Source organism: Rutidosis leptorrhynchoides, chromosome 3, assembly GCF_046630445.1.
Source record: "Rutidosis leptorrhynchoides isolate AG116_Rl617_1_P2 chromosome 3, CSIRO_AGI_Rlap_v1, whole genome shotgun sequence".
Classification (NCBI taxonomy): Eukaryota; Viridiplantae; Streptophyta; class Magnoliopsida; order Asterales; family Asteraceae; genus Rutidosis; species Rutidosis leptorrhynchoides.
The window spans coordinates 330,599,703-330,614,422 of NC_092335.1; positions in this window are offsets into that span (position 1 = coordinate 330,599,703).

The window sequence follows — 14,720 nt, forward strand, 5'->3', positions numbered from 1 at the left end:
GGCTCGTATTAGGGGAACATCATATATCCCTAGAAACTTGGCAAAACGAACCAAAACCGAAGAAGAAGAAACAAGCGAGTCGGAATAAGATAGTTGTATTCGTGTGGTGTAATATATGTAATATAGTGTGCTTATGCTTTATGATATATGTAAAAATTGCTTGTATTAATAAGTATTTTTTTTTTATGAATCTAACTCTTGTCTATTTTACAGTATAAAAACACAAAATGGATAGGCAACCCAATATTTTAAGAGACCTACCCGGAGACATGATTGATGAAATCTTGTCTAGAGTCGGTCAGAATTCTTCGGCACAACTATTTAAGGCGAGATCAGTTTGTAAGACATTCGAAGAACGTTCCAAGAATGCCTTGGTTTATAAAAGGCTTTCGTTCGAAAGATGGGGGATATCACATTGGGAAATCCATAAGTTACGATGTGTTTACTTTGACGCATATATTGCGGGGAACCCAAATGCTATTTTACGCAATGGGTTAAGAAATTATTTTGACTCAATATATCCGAATATTGGACTTCGTGATTTAGAAAAAGCGGCTAACATGCAACATAAAGAAGCATGTTATGCTTACGGATTAGTAATATTCGCTTCTCACCAAAGTGAGAACAAGAACATCGGCCTACAACTATTAAACAAAACGTTCCCACAAGTGACGGAGTCGGTAATTGGGGTAAGAAATGAGGTTTTTAGATTTTTACGGGACTGTTGGACATTACGTAACCTTCGTCCCTTTAACGACGTTACAACACGCTGTCTTATCAACGGCCATAACGGTTATGTTCCACAAGACCAAGGATGGGAAGTAGTCCTAGTAAAACCAGAATGCATGACTTGTTTCTGGACGTATGAATTACGTGTCTTTATTGCCTTTGCTGAACAACTTGTGTACTAGCTAGAATTATCTTCACAACTATCTTGTATCAAAGTTATTGTGTGCTATATTTCATGCTTTATGTAAAATAAGCGGTATTGTAAGTTTGTAAAATATTGTATAAAAGTTTGAACGCGAAATATTATTATAATCAGTTTTTCATATAGAATTGTAGTAGTTGAATTGTATATTAGCTACTAAGTATGAACTTAACGGGTAGGTACTACCCGAATTTAAACTTATAAAATGCTAATATGAAGAAAAAGCTTTTATAAATGAGTTCATATTATGCTACGAAAAACTATTAACTACTCTTAATATTCTGTATGATTAACTTGTTCCATTTGACTATTTTGAAGAAAATGGCACCGACTACTCGACACACCGTGAATATGAATGAAGAGGAATTCCGTACTTATCTAGCTTCAAACATAGCCGCAGTACAGGCTGCGCTACATACCAACAATAACCTTGGATCTAGCAGTACAGGAAATCGTGTAGGATGCACTTACAAAGAATTCACTGCCTGCAAACCTTTGGAATTTGATGGAACCGAAGGACCGATCGGATTGAAACGGTGGACCGAGAAGGTCAAATCGGTGTTTGCCATAAGTAAGTGTACTGAAGATGTAGTGACCCGAACTTTTCCATGTTTATATATATTAATTGAGATTGATATTTACGTTATTAAATGTTTCCAACATGTTAAGCAATCAAACTTGTTAAGACTTGATTAATTGAAATAAGTTTCATATAGACAATTGACCACCCAAGTTGACCGGCGATTCACGAACGTTAAAACTTGTAAAAATGACATGACGATATATATATGGATATACATATGGTTAACATGAAATTATGATAAGTAAGTATCTCCATAAGTATATTAACAATGAGTTATATACATATAAACAAGACTACTAACTTAAGGATTTCGAAACGAGACATATATGTAACGATTATCGTTGTAACGACATTTAAATATATATATATCATATTAAGATATATTAATATATCATAATATCATGATAATATAATAATTTAACATCTCATTAGATATAATAAACAATGGGTTAACAACATTAATTGAGATCGTTAACTTAAAGGTTTCAAAACAACACTTACATGTAACGACTAACGATGACTTAACGACTCAGTTAAAATGTATATACATGAAGTGTACTTAGATGTATTAAAATACTTTTGGAAGACTTCAAGACATATATCAAAACACTCATACTTAATGAAAATGGTTACAGTTACTTTCCCATTCTTTTCTTTCATCAAGAATTCTAGTCGTATTTTTACCCGTATTATACACAGCTTCAAAACGTACTTACTATGGGTATATACCAATAGGAACTAGCATGGGATTCCACTCTTGATTATGTCATGTATGACTAATCAATTTTAACTTCTACCAAGAGCTAGTCAACTAACTAGAACTCCTTTTAACCCCACTCACCACTCACCAATTACCACTCATCTTTCACTCCATTTCACTTCCAATTCTCTTTCTAATTCTCTCTCAACACACACACACACACACTATTATGAACGTATTTTTCCAGTAGTTAATCATCATCTTCATCAAAAATCACTTCAAGAATCAAGCTATAATCATCATAGGAAGAACACTTCAAGAACACTTCAAAAATCCCTTCAAGTTTACTAATTTACTTCCAAGCTTTCTAATCCATTCCAAGTAATCATCTAAGATCAAGAAACCTTTGTTATATACAGTAGGTTATCTTTCTTATTCAAGGTAATATTCATATTCAAACTTTGATTCAATTTCTATAACTATAAACTATCTTAATTCGAGTAAAAATCTTACTTGAACTTGTTTTTGTGTCATGATCCTACTTCAAGAACTTTCAAGCCATCCAAGATCCTTTGAAGCTAGATCATTTCTTGTCACTTCCAGTAGGTTTACCTACTAAACTTGAGGTAGTAATGATGTTCTTAACATCATTCGATTCATATATATAAAACTATCTTATTCGAAGGTTTAAACTCGTAATCACTAGAACATAGTTTAGTTAATTCTAAACTTGTTCGCAAACAAAAGTTAATCCTTCTAACTTGACTTTTAAAATTAACTAAACACATGTTCTATATCTATATGATATGCTAACTTAATAATTTAAAACCTGGAAACACGAAAAACACCGTAAAACCGGATTTACGCCGTCGTAGTAACTCCGCGGGCTGTTTTGGGTTAGTTAATTAAAAACTATGATAAACTTTGATTTAAAAGTTGTTATTCTGAGAAAATGATTTTTATTATGAACATGAAACTATATCCAAAAATTATGGTTAAGCTCAAAGTGGAAGTATGTTTTCTAAAATGGTCATCTAGACGTCGTAAAATAGAGTTCCGACTATAAACCTATACATTTTCTGTTTAGATTCATAAAATAGAGTTCAATATGAAACCATAGCAATTTGATTCACTCAAAACGGATTTAAAATGAAGAAGTTATGGGTAAAACAAGATTGGATAATTTTTCTCATTTTAGCTACGTGAAAATTGGTAACAAATCTATTCCAACCATAACTTAATCAACTTGTATTGTATATTATGTAATCTTGAGATACCATAGACACGTATACAATGTTTCGACCTATCATGTCGACACATCTATATATATTTCGGAACAACCATAGACACTTTATATGTGAATGTTGGAGTTAGCTATACAGGGTTGAGGTTGATTCCAAAATATATATAGTTTGAGTTGTGATCAATACTGAGATACGTATACACTGGGTTGTGGATTGATTCAAGATAATATTTATCGATTTATTTCTGTACATCTAACTGTGGACAACTAGTTGTAGGTTACTAACGAGGACAGCTGACTTAATAAACTTAAAACATCAAAATATATTAAAAGTGTTGTAAATATATTTTGAACATACTTTAATATATATGTATATATTGTTATAGGTTCGTGAATCAACAGTGGCCAAGTCTTACTTCTCGACGAAGTAAAAATCTGTGAAAGTGAGTTATAGTCCCACTTTTAAAATCTAATATTTTTGGGATGAGAATACATGCAGGTTTTATAAATGATTTACAAAATAGACACAAGTACGTGAAACTACATTCTATGGTTGAATTATCGAAATCGAATATGCCCCTTTTTATTAAGTCTGGTAATCTAAGAATTAGGGAACAGACACCCTAATTGACGCGAATCCTAAAGATAGATCTATTGGACCTAACAAACCCCATCCAAAGTACCGGATGCTTTAGTACTTCGAAATTTATATCATATCCGAAGGGTGTCCCGGAATGATGGGGATATTCTTATATATGCATCTTGTTAATGTCGGTTACCAGGTGTTCACCATATGAATGATTTTTATCTCTATGTATGGGATGTGTATTGAAATATGAAATCTTGTGGTCTATTATTATGATTTGATATATATAGGTTAAACCTATAACTCACCAACATTTTTGTTGACGTTTTAAGCATGTTTATTCTCAGGTGATTATTAAGAGCTTCCGCTATCGCATACTTAAATAAGGACGAGATTTGGAGTCCATGCTTGTATGATATTGTGTAAAAACTGCATTCAAGAAACTTATTTTGTTGTAACATATTTGTATTGTAAACCATTATGTAATGGTCGTGTGTAAACAGGATATTTTAGATTATCATTATTTGATAATCTACATAAAGATTTTTAAACCGTTATTGATGAAACAAAGGTTATGGTTTGTTTTAAAATGAATGCAGTCTTTGAAAAACGTCTCATATAGAGGTCAAAACCTCGCAACGAAATCAATTAATATGGAACGTTTTTAATCAATAAGAACGGGACATTTCAGTTGGTATCCGAGCGTTGGTCTTAGAGAACCAGAATTTTGCATTAGTGTGTCTTATCGAGTTTGTTAGGATGCATTAGTGAGTCTGGACTTCGACCGTGTTTACTTGAAAATGATTGCTTAACAAATTTTGTTGGAAACTATATATTTTTAACATGTGAATATTATGTGATATATTAATCTCTTAACGCATTTGATATTATGTGATAGATGTCTACCTCTAGAACAAGTCCCATTAACTCACCTAATAATAATGAAGAGTCAAATGGAAATTGGAATGATTCGTGGACTGATTCACAAGTTCCCGAAGAGGAACCGGAAGAAGAGTCGGAACCGGAAGAAGAATCGGAACCGGAAGAAGAATTGGAACCGGATGAAGAAATAGAACCGGTGGGGGAAATAATAAAACGGTTAAGTAAAAGAAAATCCTCAACCAACCGACCAAGGTTAATTATGGTCAATGGTGTTTCCGCTAAGGAAGCAAAATATTGGGAGGATTACCAATTCTCCGATGAATCGGATTCCGACGAGAATTCCGATGATGTTATAGAAATTACCCCAACTGAATTTAAAAAGGAAAAAGAAAATAATAAAGGAAAGGGCATAAAAATAGAGAAATCTAATTCCAACCCCGATGAACTTTATATGTATCGTCAACCCCCGAAGTCCTTAAGTTGTAACAATGACCCGGGAACCTCTAAACCACCAGGTTTTTCTAAACCAATGTGGAAAACGACGGCTCGTATTAGGGGAACATCATATATCCCTAGAAACTTGGCAAAACGAACCAAAACCGAAGAAGAAGAAACAAGCGAGTCAGAATAAGATAGTTGTATTCGTGTGGTGTAATATATGTAATATAGTGTGCTTATGCTTTATGGTATATGTAAAAATTGCTTGTATTAATAAGTATTTTTTTATGAATCTAACTCTTGTCTATTTTTACAGTATAAAAACACAAAATGGATAGACAACCTAATATTTTAAGAGACCTACCCGGAGACATGATTGATGAAATTTTGTCTAGAGTCGGTCAGAATTCTTCGACACAACTATTTAAGGCGAGATCAGTTTGTAAGACATTCGAAGAACGTTCCAAGAATGCCTTGGTTTATAAAAGACTTTCGTTCGAAAGATGGGGGATATCAAATTGGGAAATCCATAAGTTACGATGTGTTTACTTTGACGCATATATTGCGGGGAACCCAAATGCTATTTTACGCAATGGGTTAAGAAATTACTTTGACTAAATATATCCGAATATTGGACTTCGTGATTTAGAAAAAGCGGCTAACATGAAACATAAAGAAGCATGTTATGCTTATGGATTAGTAATGTTCGCTTCTCACCAAAGTGAGAACAAGAACATCGGGCTACAACTATTAAACAAAACGTTCCCACAAGTGACGGAGTCGGTAATTGGGGTAAGAAATGAGGTTTTTAGATTGTTACGGGACTGTTGGACATTACGTAACCCTCGTCCCTTTGACGACGTTACAACACGCTGTCTTATCAACGGCCATAACGGTTATGTTCCACAAGACCAAGGATGGGAAGTAATCCTAGTAAAACCAGAATGCATGACTTGTTTCTGGACGTATGAATTACGTGTCTTTATTGCCTTTGCTGAACGACTTGTGTACTAGCTAGCATTATCTTCACAACCATCTTGTATCAAATTTATTGTGTGCTATATTTCATGCTATATGTAAAATAAGCGGTATTGTAAGTTTGTAAAATATTGTGTAAAAGTTTGAACGCGAAATATTATTATAATCAGTTTTTCATATAGAATTGTAGTAGTTGAATTGTATATTAGCTACTAAGTATGAACTTAACGGGTAGGTACTACCCGAATTTAAACTTATAAAACGCTAATATGAAGAAAAAGCTTTTATAAATGAGTTCATATTATGCTACGAAATACTATTAACTACTCTTAATATTCTGTATGATTAACTTGTTCCATTTGACTATTTTGAAGGAAATGGCACCGACTACTCGACACACCGTGAATATGAATGAAGAGGAATTCCGTACTTTTCTAGCTTCAAACATAGCCGCAGTACAGGCTGCGCTACATACCAACAATAACCTTGGATCTAGCAGTACAGGAAATCGTGTAGGATGCACCTACAAAGAATTCACTGCCTGCAAACCTTTGGAATTTGATGGAACCGAAGGACCGATCGGATTGAAACGGTGGACCGAGAAGGTCAAATCGGTGTTTGCCATAAGTAAGTGTACTGAAGAGGACAAAGTAAAGTACGCTACGCATACCTTCAAAGATTCTGCGTTAACATGGTGGAATACCTATCTAGAGCAAGTGGGACAAGACGATGCGTACGTACTACCGTGGTCAGCATTCAAGCACTTGATGAACGAGAAGTACCGTCCCAGAACCGAGGTCAATAAGCTCAAGACAGAACTTAGAGGGTTACAAACCCAAGGATTTGATATTACCACGTACGAAAGACGATTCACAGAATTGTGCCTATTGTGTCCGGGAGCATTCGAAGATGAGGAAGAGAAGATCGACGCGTTTGTGAAAGGATTACCGGAAAGAATCCAAGAAGATATAAGTTCACACGAGCCCACCTCCATACAACAGGCATGTAGAATGGCTCACAAACTAGTGAACCAGATTGAAGAAAGAATTAAAGAACAGACTGCTGAAGAGGCCAATGTGAAGCAAGTCAAAAGAAAGTGGGAGGAAAACGGTGATAAGAGTCACCAATACAACAACAGCAGCAATTACAACAATAATCGCAACAATTATCCCAACAATCGCAACATCAATCGCAACTACAACAAACGGCCCAACAACAACAACAACAACAACAACAACAGCAACTACAACAATCATCCCAACAACAATAATAACCGCAACAACAACAACAATCAGAAGCAGCTATGCCAAAGGTGTGAAAAGTATCACTCGGGGTTCTGCACCAAATTTTGTAAAAAGTGTAAAAGAGATGGTCATAGCGCGGCGAAGTGTGAGGTCTACGGACCAGGGGTTAACAGAACGAAAGGAACAAATGGTGTCGGAACGAGTAATGGCGGAGCAAGTAGTGTCGGAGCAAGTTATGCCAATGTAGTTTGTTATAAATGTGGAAAACCAGGCCACATTATTAGAAATTGCCAGAACCAGGAGAACACGAATGGACAAGGCCGCGGAAGAGTTTTCAATATTAATGCGGCAGAGGCACAGGAAGACCCGGAGCTTGTTACGGGTACGTTTCTCATTAACAATAAATCTGCTTACGTTTTATTTGATTCGGGTGCGGATAGAAGCTATATGAGTAGAGATTTATGTGCTAAATTAAGTTGTCCATTGACGCCTTTGGTTAGTAAATTTTTACTTGAATTAACAAATGGTAAATTAATTTCAGCAGATAATATATGTCGGAATCGAGAAATTAAACTGGTTAGCGAAACATTTAAGATTGATTTGATACCAGTAGAGTTAGGGAGTTTTGATGTGATAATCGGTATGGACTGGTTGAAAGAAGTGAAAGCAGAGATCGTTTGTTACAAAAATGCAATTCGCATTATACGAGAAAAAGGAAAACCCTTAATGGTGTACGGAGAAAAGGGCAACACGAAGCTACATCTTATTAGTAATTTGAAGGCACAAAAACTAATAAGAAAAGGTTGCTATGCTGTTCTAGCACACGTCGAGAAAGTAAAAACTGAAGAAAAGAGCATCAATGATGTTCCCATTGCAAAAGAATTTCCCGATGTATTTCCGAAAGAATTACCGGGATTACCCCCACATCGATCCGTTGAATTTCAAATAGATCTTGTACCAGGAGCTGCACCAATAGCTCGTGCTCCTTACAGACTCACACCCAGTGAGATGAAAGAACTGTAAACCAATTACAAGAACTTTTAGAGCGTGGTTTCATTCGACCAAGCACATCATCGTGGGGAGCTCCTGTTTTGTTTGTCGAGAAGAAATATGGTACATTCAGGTTATGTATCGACTACCGAGAGTTGAACAAACTTACCTTCAAGAACCGCTACCCACTACCGAGAATCGACGACTTATTTGATCAACTACAAGGCTCGTCTGTTTATTCAAAGATTGACTAACGTTTCGGGTATCATCAAATGCGGGTGAAAGAAGATGATATTCCAAAGACTGCTTTCAGAACACGTTACGGTCATTACGAGTTTATGGTCATGCCATTTGGTTTAACTAATGCACCAGCTGTGTTCATGGACCTTATGAACCGAGTGTGTGGACCATACCTTGACAAGTTTGTCATTGTTTTCATTGATGACATACTTATTTACTCAAAGAATGACCAAGAACACGGTGAACATTTGAGAAAGGTGTTAGAAGTATTGAGGAAGGAAGAATTGTACGCTAAGTTTTCAAAGTGTGCATTTTGGTTGGAAGAAGTTCAATTCCTCGGTCACATAGTGAACAAAGAAGGTATTAAGGTGGATCCGGCAAAGATAGAAACTGTTGAAAAGTGGGAAACCCCGAAAACTCCGAAACACATATGCCAGTTTTTAGGACTAGCTGGTTACTACAGAAGGTTCATCCAAGACTTTTCCAGAATAGCATAACCCTTGACTGCATTAACGCATAAAGGGAAGAAATTTGAATGGAATGATGAACAAGAGAAAGCGTTTCAGTTATTGAAGAAAAAGCTAACTACGTCACCTATATTGTCAATGCCTGAAGGGAATGATGATTTTGTGATTTATTGTGACGCATCAAAGCAAGGTCTCGGTTGTGTATTAATGCAACGAACGAAGGTGATTGCTTATGCGTCTAGACAATTGAAGATTCACGAACAAAATTATATGACGCATGATTTGGAATTAGGCGCGGTTGTTTTTGCATTAAAGACTTGGAGGCACTACTTATATGGGGTCAAAAGTATTATATATACCGACCACAAAAGTCTTCAACACATAACTAATCAGAAACAACTGAATATGAGGCAGCGTAGGTGGATTGAATGGTTGAATGATTACGACTTTGAGATTCGTTACCACCCGGGAAAGGCAAATGTGGTAGCCGATGCCTTGAGCAGGAAGGACAGAGAACCCATTCGAGTAAAATCTATGAATATAATGATTCATAATAACCTTACTACTCAAATAAAGGAGGCGCAACAAGTAGTTTTAAAAGAGGGAAATTTAAAGGATGAAATACCCAAGGGATCGGAGAATCATCTTAATATTCGGGAAGACGGAACCCGGTATAGGGCTGAAAGGATTTGGGTACCAAAATTTGGAGATATGAGAGAAATGGTACTTAGAGAAGCTCATAAAACCAGATACTCAATACATCCTGGAACAGGGAAGATGTCCAAGGATCTCAAGAAACATTTTTGGTGGCCGGGTATGAAAGCCGATGTTGCTAAATATGTAGGAGAATGTTTGACGTGTTCTAAGGTCAAAGCTGAGCATCAGAAACCATCAGGTCTACTTCAACAACCCAAAATCCCGGAATGGAAATGGGAAAACATTACCATGGATTTCATCACTAAATTGCCAAGGACTGCAAGTGGTTTTGATACTATTTGGGTAATAGTTGATCGTCTCACCAAATCAGCACACTTCCTGCCAATAAGAGAAGATGACAAGATGGAGAAGTTAGCACGACTGTATTTGAAGGAAGTCGTCTCCAGACATGGAATACCAATCTCTATTATCTCTGATAGGGATGGCAGATTTATTTCAAGATTCTGGAAGACATTAAAGCAAGCATTAGGAACTCGTCTAGACATGAGTACTGCCTATCATCCACAAACTGATGGGCAGAGCGAAAGGATGATACAAATGCTTGAAGACATGCTACGAGCATGTGTTATTGATTTCGGAAACAGTTGGGATCGACATCTACCGTTAGCAGAATTTTTCTACAACAACAGCTACCATTCAAGCATTGAGATGGCGCCGTTTGAAGCACTTTATGATAGAAAGTGCAGGTCTCCAATTTTTTGGAGTGAAGTGGGGGATAGAAAAATTACGGGTCCGGAGATTATACAAGAAACTACCGAGAAGATCATCCAAATTCAACAACGGTTGAAAACCGCCCAAAGTCGACAAAAGAGCTACGCTGACATTAAAAGAAAAGATATAGAATTTGAAATTAGAGAGATGGTCATGCTTAAAGTTGCACCTTGGAAAGGCGTTGTTCGATTTGGTAAACGAGGGAAATTAAATCCAAGGTATATTGGACCATTCAAGATTATTGATCGTGTCGGACCAGTAGCTTACCGACTTGAGTTACCTCAACAACTCGTGGCTGTACATAACACTTTCCACGTCTCGAATTTGAAGAAATGTTTTGCTAAAGAAGATCACACTATTCCGTTAGATGAAATCCAAATCAACGAAAAACTTCAATTCATCGAAGAACCCGTCGAAATAATGGATCGTGAGGTTAAAAGACTTAAGCAAAACAAGATACCAATTGTTAAGGTTTGATGGAATGCTCGTAGAGGACCCAAGTTCACCTGGGAGCGTGAAGATCAGATGAAGAAGAAATACTCGCATCTATTTCCAGAAGATTCGTCAACACCTTCAACAGCTTAAAATTTTGGGACGAAATTTATTTAACGGGTAGGTACTGCAGTGACCCGAACTTTTCCATGTTTATATATATTAATTGAGATTGATATTTACATGATTAAATGTTTCCAACATGTTAAGCAATCAAACTTGTTAAGACTTGATTAATTGAAATATGTTTCATATAGATAATTGACCACCCAAGTTGACCGGCGATTCACGAACGTTAAAACTTGTAAAAACGACATGACGATATATATATGGATATACATATGGTTAACATGAGATTATGATAAGTAAGTATCTCCATAAGTATATTAACAATGAGTTATATACATATAAACAAGACTACTAACTTAAGGATTTCGAAACGAGACATATATGTAACGATTATCGTTGTAACGACATTTAAATGTATATATATCATATTAAGATATATTAATATATCATAATATCATGATAATATAATAATTTAACATCCCATTAGATATAATAAAAAATGGGTTAACAACATTAATTGAGATCGTTAACTTAGATGGGTTAACGACTAACGATGACTTAACAACTCAGTTAAAATATATATACATGAAGTGTACTTAGATGCATTAAAATAATTTTGAAAGACTTCAAGACATATATCAAAACACTCATACTTAACGAAAATGGTTACAGTTACTTTCCCATTCTTTTCTTTCATCAAGAATTCTAGTCGTATTCTTACCCGTATTATACACAGCTTCAAAACGTACTTACTATGGGTATATACCAATAGGAACTAGCATGGGATTCCACTCTTGATTATGTCATGTATGACTAATCAATTTTAACTTCTACCATGAGCTAGTCAACTAACTAGAACTCCTTTTAACCCCACTCACCACTCACCAATTACCACTCATCATTCACTCCATTTCACTTCCAATTCTCTTTCTAATTATCTCTCAACACACACACACTATTATGAACGTATTTTTCCAGTAGTTAATCATCATCTTCATCAAAAATCACTTCAAGAATCAAGCTATAATCATCATAGGAATAACACTTCAAGAACACTTCAAAAATCCCTTCAAGTTTACTAATTTACTTCCAAGCTTTCTAATCCATTCCAAGTAATCATCTAAGATCAAGAAACCTTTGTTATATACAGTAGGTTATCTTTCTTATTCAAGGTAATATTCATATTCAAACTTTGATTCAATTTCTATAACTATAAACTATCTTAATTCGAGTAAAAATCTTACTTGAACTTGTTTTTGTGTCATGATCCTACTTCAAGAACTTTCAAGCCATCCAAGATCCTTTGAAGCTAGATCATTTCTTGTCACTTCCAGTAGGTTTACCTACTAAACTTGAGGTAGTAATGATGTTCATAACATCATTCGATTCATATATATAAAACTATCTTATTCGAAGGTTTAAACTCGTAATCACTAGAACATAGTTTAGTTAATTCTAAACTTGTTCGCAAACAAAAGTTAATCCTTCTAACTTGACTTTTAAAATTAACTAAACACATGTTCTATATCTATGTGATATCCTAACTTAATGATTTAAAACCTGGAAACACGAAAAACACCGTAAAATCGGATTTACGCCGTCGTAGTAACACCGCGGGCTGTTTTGGGTTAGTTAATTAAAAACTATGATAAACTTCGATTTAAAAGTTGTTATTCTGTGAAAATGATTTTTATTATGAACATGAAACTATATCCAAAAATTATGGTTAAACTCAAAGTGGAAGTATGTTTTCTAAAATGGTCATCTAGACGTCGTTCTTTCGACTGAAATGACTACCTTTACAAAAACGACTTGTAACTTATTTTTCCGACTATAAACCTATACTTTTTCTGTTTATATTCATAAAATAGAGTTCAATATGAAACCATAGCAATTTGATTCACTCAAAACGGATTTAAAATGAAGAAGTTATGGGTAAAACAAGATTGGATAATTTTTCTCATTTTAGCTACGTGAAAATTGGTAACAAATCTATTCCAACCATAACTTAATCAACTTGTATTGTATATTATGTAATCTTGAGATACCATAGACACGTATACAATGTTTCGACCTATCATGTCGACACATCTATATATATTTCGGAACAACCATAGACACTCTATATGTGAATGTTGGAGTTAGGTATACAGGGTTGAGGTTGATTCTAAAATATATATAGTTTGAGTTATGATCAATACTGAGATATGTATACACTGGGTCGTGGATTGATTCAAGATAATATTTATCAATTTATTTCTGTACATCTAACTGTGGACAACTAGTTGTAGGTTACTAACGAGGACAGCTGACTTAATAAACTTAAAACATCAAAATATATTAAAAGTGTTGTAAATATATTTTGAACATACTTTAATATACATGTATATATTGTTATAGGTTCGTGAATCAACAGTGGCCAAGTCTTACTTCTCGACGAAGTAAAAATCTGTGAAAGTGAGTTATAGTCCCACTTTTAAAATCTAATATTTTTGGGATGAGAATACATGCAGGTTTTATAAATGATTTACAAAATAGACACAAGTACGTGAAACTACATTCTATGGTTGAATTATCGAAATCGAATATGCCCCTTTTTATTAAGTCTGGTAATCTAAGAATTAGGGAACAGACACCCTAATTGACGCGAATCCTAAAGATAGATCTATTGGGCCTAACAAACCCCATCCAAAGTATCGGATGCTTTAGTACTTCGAAATTTATATCATATCCGAAGGGTGTCCCGGAATGATGGGGATATTCTTATATATGCATCTTGTTAATGTCGGTTACCAGGTGTTCACCATATGAATGATTTTTATCTCTATGTATGGGATGTATATTGAAATATGAAATCTTGTTGTGTATTGTTACAATTTGATATATATAGGTTAAACCTATAACTCCCCAACATTTTTGTTGATGTTTAAAGCATGTTTATTCTCAGGTGAATACCAAGAGCTTCCACTATTGCATACTAAAATAAGGACAAGATTTGGAGTCCATGTTTGTATGATACTGTGTAAAAACTGCATTCAAGAAACTGATTTCGATGTAACATATTTGTATTGTAAACCATTATGTAATGGTCGTGTGTAAACAGGATATTTTAGATTATCATTATTTGATAATATACGTAAAGCTTTTTAAACCTTTATTTATGAAATAAAGGTTATGGTTTGTTTTAAAAATGAATGCAGTCTTTGAAAAACGTCTCATATAGAGGTCAAAACCTCGCAACGAAATCAATTAATATGGAACGTTTTTAATCAATAAGAACGGGACATTTCACATGTGGGAACATCTCTCATCATCAAAACCTAAAATCCTCCTTATCACAGACTTAGAAACAGTTATCTCATGCCCTTGAACAGTACTAACAATCTTAGCTTCAGTATCTGACACATCAAGTATAGCGTTTCTCCAGAATTCTCTCTGATGGCTGTAGT